This window comes from Mobula birostris, chromosome 10 (genome assembly GCF_030028105.1).
Source record: "Mobula birostris isolate sMobBir1 chromosome 10, sMobBir1.hap1, whole genome shotgun sequence".
Classification (NCBI taxonomy): Eukaryota; Metazoa; Chordata; class Chondrichthyes; order Myliobatiformes; family Myliobatidae; genus Mobula; species Mobula birostris.
The window spans coordinates 2742585-2752034 of NC_092379.1; the positions used below are offsets into that span (position 1 = coordinate 2742585).

Sequence of the window (9450 nt, forward strand, 5' to 3'; positions counted from 1 at the left end):
GGTTCAGACGGTGATTTACTCTGCTGATAACATGACGGATTTACCCTTGTCTGCCTGTGCTACCAGATGGCCGCTTAATCCGGGGGCCAAGTGCTATTTACCTCATTTGGGGAAAAAAATACATAAAAATATTTCTTGAAAGGCATGGCTGTTTAATCAGAGTGAGGATAAAGAGATGCATTGTAGTTAGATTAATTATCTGTTATCCCTGCCTATTCGTTTAGATTAGCCTTCCGTCTGCCGATGGCTCGGCAGTTAACCCCTTCATTGCCAAAATCGTATGCACATCTGCCCGCCAGCCGCTTGCTTCCAGATGTGTTTTTCCAGTGCTCGACGTCAGCTATGCCCCCAGCTTTCCTACTCCTCGGCCGCAGGTTGGCCTTCTGGAGTTGAGTACAATCCGGAAGAAGGTGGCGCCAGTGAACAGCGCGACCAAGGGCTGCGTCCTCCAAACGCGTTTCTGCCACAATTGATCAATGTCATTGTGACCACTTTAATCACTTTGCACTGTAGTGGACTAGCACGGTGGCTGGCGCGATGCTTGGGCGACACGTTGGGCTTCGGAATCTGGAGTTCACTTCCAACATCATATGTAGGGAGTCTGTACACCCTCCCCATGGAACGTGTGGGTTTCCTCAGGGTGCTCCTGTTTCCTCCCAATGTCCTAAGACGTACCGGTTAGTAGTTTAATTGTTCATTGTAAATTGTCCCATGATTAGGCGAGGGTTAAATCAGGAGTTGCCGGACGGGGTGACTCAAAGGGCCAGTTCCACACGGTATCTCCAAATAAGTCAACTCAATCAAAGTTATGTTTCATGTAAGTTTCTCTTGTGAATGCTGCTGGAAGGAGGTTTCTCTTTGCACCTGTGCGTGTATGGACTTGCACAGATGGCAATAAACCTGACTTTGAGTTCGACATAACTTATGCAGGTTAATATGGAGGATCTGCTGCATTATCGAAGATGACGTTTCTTTTGAGGGACATTAAACTAAGGTCATACTTTCCCACTCTGGAGGAAGAGCAAGTTCCCATGGCCCAGTAGGACAACTCTCCCCGCCCCCCCCCCCCCCCCATTGCCTTGGCCGATATTCATCTCTCAACCAGCTTCAAACAAGCTGCTTCCCCCTCTCCTCCTGATCTACCCAGATCTTCCTACCCCCACCCCAGGCCTCCATCACCCTGTATCGTTCCCCACCTCCACCTACAAGGGGGAAAAGTTTAAGGCGTTGGCAGGAAAGTATAGAGGGTATGTCAGAGGCAGGTTCTTTACAGAGTGTGGTGGGTACACAGAACGTGCTGCCAGGGATGGTGGTAGACACAGATACATTAGAGGTGTTTAAGAGACTTTTAGTTAGGCACATGGATAATAGAAAAACGGAGGGCTATGTGGGACGAAAGGGTTAGATTGATCTTCAGGTGGGTTAAGGAATAGACACAACATCTTGGGCCAAAGGCTATGACGTTAGTGTTCTATGCATTCTATCTGCCCAGCACCCATACACTCTCCCCCACTGATTCCCTTCTCCACGATGATCCCTTCTCCCCTCTCCAAGATGTTCCCTTCTCCCCTCTCCACCTCCCTTATCTGACTCAAAGTACAAAGTTCAAGGTAAATTTATTATCAATGTACATATACAGTATATTACCATATACCACCCTGAGATTCATTTTCTTGTGGGCATTCACGACAAATACTCGAAGGCCCTCTCACATTACGTCCAGTATGTAACACACCGGGGAGCCTGATGGCAACTGGTAAGGGCCAAAATCTGCATGAATACATAACATATCCCTCTGCCCTTATTTTAAAGGTCTCTCCCACTTCCCAAACACAGACCAGCTGCTGAACTATTAGCATTCAATAGAGTAATCAGGTTCAACCAACAGCAAAAACAATTTTTTCTGTAAGCTAGGGAAAGAGGGTAGACTGCCTTGATTTTCAAACATAACCCTGCCCCACGTGCTGAGGGTTAGTCACCAAGCCAGAAATTCAATCTGTCTGTTCCTGTAAATCTCTTAGTGGTGTATGTATAGATTTTGGTTTGGGTTTGCAAGTAGGGCACTTATCTACTGCCCGTTACGCTGTGGGCATTTAGGGCAACAATAAACGTCCTCCATCTCTCTCTGTTCATACAGTCGCACACAGATTCAGAAGGTTTCTTCATGTGTTTGACCAGTCAGGGTTGTTAGCCCTAAGCTGAACTGCGCCCCCCCCCCGCCAAAACCTGGAGGACCGGTGGACCATACTTAGGCTGGCGTCTACCCTTTGACCTGTTTGGACTGGGTGACCCTACCAAGAGCCAAAGCATAAAGCCCTGATTGCAGCCAACATAGCTCTCAGGGTCATTGAGGCACACAAGCCTCCAAACCCAAGGACAAAGGTGTGGTCCTCTTGGGGGATAGTTAGTAGGGTGCACCTCAGAAAGCACAAATGTTGAGGGCAAGTACCTTGCTGATTATGGACTGGCGTGTGCATTACAAGGGGCAGAATTTCAGTAGGTGTTGATTCCAAAGGCAAGGTTCCACTTGCTTTCATCCTGTTAACTAGCTTATTTAAAGTAGTCATATCTGTGTCTGTTTTTTAGTTTTTGTTTTGGACCAGATGATGCAGTCAGAGTTTGTTCCAGATGCCCCACCATGAACAGGATGACAAGCTTCCTCTTAGATTCCATTTTGAGACCTTTCACCTCTTCCACAGACAAAACTACTCCAGTCCGTGAACACCCCTTTACTTTCTCCTTGTTGGCAGTGAGACCGGACAGCAGTGGTTTCACTCCATAATTACCTTTTTCAGTATTTCTAAACTATCAAACTTCTTATTAATCTCCTTACTATCTTCTCATGATGGAATGGGAGCAAAATTGTTTCCAATCTTGTGAAACAGGAGTTAGGAGCCTCTTCTCCAGACTAACAAGTCACTCATGTTCTTTATGTGAGGCAGACAACTGGCTACCAGAGAGACTACCTGGTCTAATTAAGTTACTTGAAAACTATCGACTGAACCGGCTGGATGACACAGATTCTTCACTACACACCTCTTCAATCATTGATGCTGGTCTAGATACACTTTTCTCCAGGCTGAAGAACTCTTTGAAGTCAAAGCCCCCCAATGAAAGTTCAGGCAGGACTTCTACCTAGGGAACTTGTTTGTCAGCTTCTGCTGTAAAAATAGTAGGTATCTCTGCTTGGACAACAGCATTGCATTTTACACCTTCTTTAAGGGTTTCTGATCACTTCTTCCACCACTTTGCCTTTCTTGGACCTCCAGTAGCACTTTATCATCAAAGGCCTGTCAGTTCTATTGCTTCTGAAGGACTAGTGAGGCCAGCAGAAAACTCTTTAGTATAGGAATCACATCGCCTCCACTCACCAAAAACACATTTGCCATCACCAAACTCTCTCCTAAAGTGCTCAACCCTTGTAGCCTAATTCCTTTCCTTCTCTAACATCTCTGACATGCAAAACTTTGTCTCTGCCGTCCTGATCAAAGGTTCTTGATGTTATTATGTGCCCACTTAAAAGTCTCCACAAATATTTTCATTCTCTTTATTTTCCAATGCATGTCCAGATCATCAGCTATTGGAGGTATCTGTCACATGACAGACATCACCAAAGTTTTGGTGCTGAGGAAGATCTTCCTTTATTCTCTCCTATAGATCTGCAATTCTTTGCTCGAGAAATGCTCCGTCAAAATCTGAAGCCTCGTCTTTCTTAGATCCATCCAGTGCCGAGCTCCTGCCAGAGCTGGGACACAAGGACGCAAGGATGCATGCCAATTCTCAGAGTCCCAGATGACTTCACTGTCATATTTCTTCAAAAGGCATGCTGGTTTCCACTTTGCATTTGGGTACTCTTTGATTTCTAGCAGCTTTTCCTTGGGATATCTATCATGCCACACGTTTGTATTGTATTATTTAATTGATACAATCCATTCCTCAATCCGTTCTTTTTTATCCATGATGCACTGACCTCAGTAGCCACCTCCGTCTCTCCGTGAAGAACCTGGGCTTTAACAGTCAGCTTATCAGTGACTTCCTTCACACTGCCCAGCTCTGCATGTTGCTTCAAAGCCTCAAGTACATTTTCAGCCAGATGGGTTTGAGCTGCTCCAACCACGGGTGGCCCAAAAGCACTGGATAACTATCTTTCACAACGTCCAGTGGGAGTCTCTTTCTCTGTTCATTAATCTCCACGGTAACACGTACCACTCCCCTCACTGGAACAAGCTCACCAGAGTAAGTCTTTAAAGTCGACCTTGACCCTTCTCGGGTGAGGTGCTTCAATTTCTCCTGGTGAGCAGTCTCTGACGCCAGAGGTACTGCAGCACCGTAACCACCTGCATCCTCACTGTGGTCCCACCCAACCATGGGGTCAACCATGCTGTCTCTGTGTCCTGAAGCAGATAAACCAAGCAGAGCTTCTTCAACCACAGAGTGAGAGACATTCAGTCCATCCTCAGCATGCTCCACCTTGTTCACATGCTTCTTTCTGTTTTTCTAAATGTTATTTTGGCCTAATCTCAAATAATAACGAGGCAGCCTGCAGAGAAGAAGTCATCTCTCTGACACAGTGGTGTCAAGGAAACAACCTCTCCCTCAATGTCGCAAAAACAAAGGAGCTGGTTGTGGACTGCAGGAGGAATGGAGACGGGCTAATCCCTATTGACATCAATGGGTCTGGGGTTGAGAGGGTGGACAGCTTTAAGTTCCTCGGCATAAACATCACCAACGATTTAAAGTGGTCTGTACGTACCAGCTGTGGGGTGAAAAAGACACAACAGCACCTCTTTCACCTCAGACGGTTGAAGAAGTTTGGTGTGGGCCCCCAAATCCTTTCTATAGGGACATAATATGAGAGCATCCTGACTGGCTGCATCACTGCCTGGTACGGGAACTGTACTTCCCTCAATCACAGGGCTCTGCAGAGAGTGGTGTGGACAGCCCAGTGCATCTGTAATTGTGAACGTCCCACTATTCAGGACATTTACAAAGACAGGTGTGTAAAAAGGCCCCAAAGGATCATTGGGGACCCGAGTCACCCCAACCACAAACTGTTCCAGCTGCGACCATCCGGGAAACTGTACCACAGCATAAAAGCCAGGACCAACAGGCTCCGGGACAGCTTCTTCCACCAGGCCGTCAGACTGATTAATTCATGCTGACACAACTGTTTTCTATTTTTACTCCTCATGTATATGAAGGATGTAAGTAATAAAGTCAACTCAATTCAGTTTTTCTTTACTACAGTGTTTTTGGTTGACAGTGTCTTGTCACTGTACAATACGTCCCTTTTTGCCACAGCTTCAGAAATACAAATCCTTATACCAGCATTCTTTGGCTGAATGCCCAGTTTTGCCACAATGGTAACATTGATTGTGAATAGGTGTCTTATTCTTAAAGTCAGTAGACATGTTATAAACTTTGGAAAATGTGCTTAATAGCTGTGCTTCTTTAGTTAGATATACTAATCCTGATCTGCCTTCTGTAATATTAGCCTGACTTCTGGTAGCAAATATTTCTGAATTACCATCACACTTACAGATCACGTATGAATCTGTCACATAACGTGTGATCCAGCAACTGCCCAAAATCACAGTAATTCAGACAATTGCTTCAGCACCGCCACAAGCTGTGAAATAGAATCGCCTTCTTCTTGATTCCCTTTATGAAACCTAAACCTCTCAACAATAATCAAAGGTTTAGGTGAACAGTGGATTTTAAAACTTTCACAATGTCCTCATAAAGTTTATCATCAGGTTTAGCAGGTTGTACTAGACTGCATAATCAATTAAATGTTTCTGCACCCATCGCAGCCGGAAAAGTTGGAACATGAATATCATCTGAAATTCAATTTGCCTTTGCAAACTCTTCAAATACAGTCATAGAGTCACAGAAAAGTACATCACAGAAACAGGCCCTTCAACCCATCTAGACCATGCTGAGCCATTTAAACTGCCTACTCCCGTCGACCTGCACTGGGACCATACCCTCCAGACCCCTCCCATCCATGTACCTGTCCAAACTTGCTTTTATTAGTCGAGGCGTTGAGTATAAAAGTCAAGAGGTTACTTTGCAACTTCATAAAACTCTGGTTAGGCCACATCCGGAGTATTGCATACAGTTCTGGCTGCTCCACTACAGGAAGGATGTTGAGGCTTTGGAGAGGGTGCAGAAGAGGTTTACCAGGATGCTGCCTGGTTTAGAGGGCATGTGCTGTCACGAGAGGCTGGATAAACTTGGGTTGTTTTCTCTGGAGCACCAGAAGCTGAGGGGAGATCTGATAGAGGTTTACAAAATTTTGAGAAGCATAGATAGAGTGGACAGAGAGTATCTTTTCTTAGGGTTGAAATGTCCAATAGCGGAGGGAATGCACTGAAGGTGAGAGGATGTAGGTTTAAAGAATCGTAAACACAAAATAATCTGCAGATGCTGGGGTCAAAGCAACACTCAAAACACGCTGGAGGAACTCAGCAGGTCGGGCAGCATCCGTGGAAAAGATTGGTTGACGTTGTCCTGACGAAGGGTTCCGGCCCGAAACGTCGACCGATCTTTTCCACGGATGCTGCCCGACCTGCTGAGTTCCTCCAGCGTGTTGTGAGTAGGTTTAAAGAAGGATGTGAGGTGTAAGTTTTTTCACTCGGAGAGTGGTGGATGCCTGGAATGCACTGCCTGGTCTGGTGGTAGAGACAAATACATTAGAGGCTTTTAAGAAACGTTTAGATAGGAACATGGATATAAGGAAGATGGAGAGATAGGGACGTTGTGTAGATAGGATGGATTAGTGTTTGGGTGCTTTTGATTTGCTTTCTGTCTGGTTCAGCACAAGGTTGCGGGCCAGATGTCCTGTTCCCGTGCTATACTGTTCCGTGTTCTGTGTTCCAGGGGAGGGCAGAGACGCTGGAAGGTTGGGGGGCCTGAGGACGGAAGGGGGTTATCCCACTGAGCAGATCCCGCACAGACGCGAGGGGAGAAACAGGAAGAAAGAGTGAGTTCCCTGCAGCTGGAGACATTGATTCTGAGTTGTGCAGACCGCCACACGCCCAGACAGGGGGTGAGTATTGTTCTTTGATCCTTCTTTGGGCGTCATTGTAGCAGTGCAGGCAAACACCGACAGAAATGTTTACCGTTATTTCTCTTCTGATGTCTATTGCAATATCAGACTGTACAAAATTGCATCTAATATACATTCCACAAACTACACAGCGTTATAGAGGTTGCACAATAGTAAACACACACAAAGTGCTGAAGGAGCTCAGCAGGTCAGGCAGCGTCCATGGAGAGGTCAACACTTCAGGATGAGAATCTTCATCAGGACTAGAAAGGACGGGGGGGGCGGAAGCCAGGATAAGAAGGTGAGGCAAGTGGAAATGTACAAGCTGGCAGATTGATGGTGAGCTTAGGATTGATATGGAGAGAGGAGTGGGCAAAGGGAGTGAGGTTGGGTCAGGAGGTAAAGCTGAGACGGCTAATATCACATTGGGCAGTTAGTACCTGTCAAATTGTACTCCTCCCCCAAATTTCTCATTCTGGCTCCTCTCCCTTTTCTTTCCAATCCTGGTGAAGTGTCTTGGACTGAAATATCGACCCTTTATTCCTCTCCATACCTGCCTGGCCTGCTGAGTTCCTCCAGCATTTTATGTGTGTTACTCTGGATTTCCAGCATCCGCAGAATCTCTTGTGCTTATGTCAGGTCCCTCTAAAGTTTTGATGAGATCTTCTTTCATTCTTCTATACCAAAGAGGACATCGTCCTAGTTTTCTCATGTTCTTGCAACCTCAAGACTCTGCTGGACATTGAAGTGTAAAATACTGCAAGTCTGGTTCATTGGTTCGTTGGCGAGACCAATGCAGGGGGAGCTGCGTAGCCTCATTTGTAGCAAGGACTGGGCCTCATGCCGCAGACTTGCCTGTTGCAGCAGTCCAGGAGAGGAGTCGTTGAGGCAGTGTGGCATGGCGTCCATGCTGGACTGGGGGCTGGCCCCTCTTGTTAGTGCTGCCTTCGAGTGTTCGTTTGCTGAAAGACAAGTTAGATCACATCCATGTCTGCGTTCATCTGCAGACTGTTGAGAACTGCCAGTTCTTGCCGACAGCACCCAGCCGCCATCAATTTACAGGACATGTAAAGAGGGACTTGGGCAATATTTAGATTTTTTGTGTGACTGTATGTTCACTGATACCTTATATGTGCTATATGTGCTTTGTGCTGTGTGTGACTGTTGGTACTATGTTTTGTACCTTGATCCCAGAGTAAAACTGTTTCATTTGGCTGTATTTATGGGAATTCAGGTATGGCTGAATGACAATTTAACTTGATCTTGAACATAAAGAAGCTTTAGTCTTACTTCATCCTCCACATTGATTTGAAAGTTCAAAGTAAATTTATTATCAAAATACTTAATTCTATCCTTCCAGATATATTCCCCTGGTCCTTCCATTGCCTCCCTTCCCTTCTCTGCTACCTGCACTAACTTGCTGCTTTCTCAGTTCTGATCAAGGACAAAAAGACAGACTTTCTCCCAACGTTTTCTGTTTTTTTTTAAATTTTAGGTTTCCAACATTATCAGCTCTTTTGATCTTTGTAAATGCGCAGAATTTAGGTCTGAGGCCTTGTTAGCCCCGAAGCCTGTGGGGATCAGCATGCTCAGGGTCCGTGGTGAGCCAGGATTCAGGCAGCAATAAAGATAAATTTGGATAAATTGATGGAGAAAGAGAAGGAGAGGATCTTGACGAATTTGAAGAAAGGGAAATATAAATATAAAGAACATTGGGGGGGCTTCTTCACACAGAGAGTGGTGGGAGTTTGGAATGAGCTGCCAGATGAGGTGGTAAATGCGGGTTCGTTTTTAACATTTAAGAATAAATTGGACAGATACATGGATGGGAGGGGTATGGAGGGATATGGTCTGTGTGCAGGTCAGTGGGACTAGGCAGAAAATGGTTCGGCACAGCCAAGAAGGGCCAAAAGGCCTGTTTCTGTGCTGTAGTTTCTATGATTCTATGGTTCTAATTCAGCCAGAAGGAAAGTCAGAAAAGCTGGAAGCACTCAGCAGGTCAGGCAGCATCTGTGGAGAAAGAAATGATCCATATTTCAGACGTGACCATTCGTCAGAACTGGGATAGAAAGATCATCTTCGCTAGGAGAGAGACGTATCTGCGTGCGGTGGTCTGTCGCTCACTGCTCCCGAGGGAAGGTCCTTGCATTCGAGTGATCTCTCACTCTTCCTCAATGGTGCCGGCACAAGGTTTAATCGACATGGATTGTAGATTCGGACTATAAGTCAGGCTTATGATGCGTTCTAGTTTCTAATGCTAGTTCTGGTTGCTCTTTACTGTTACTACTTTTGGGCGATTTTTGAATTGGGCAACCTGCAGATAATGAACATTTTGAACTGAATATGCCTTTTGATTTTGTGTTTCATATTCTACGTTTTCGCTCTTCATATTCTGTTGC

At 45.6% G+C, this 9450-nt stretch overlaps 1 pseudogene; it reads right to left on the bottom strand.

The window, feature by feature from the left end:
• Positions 1–212: 212 nt before the first annotated feature.
• Positions 213–7960, bottom strand: LOC140204400 (eukaryotic translation initiation factor 4E transporter-like; annotated as a pseudogene).
• Positions 7961–9450: the final 1490 nt, after the last annotated feature.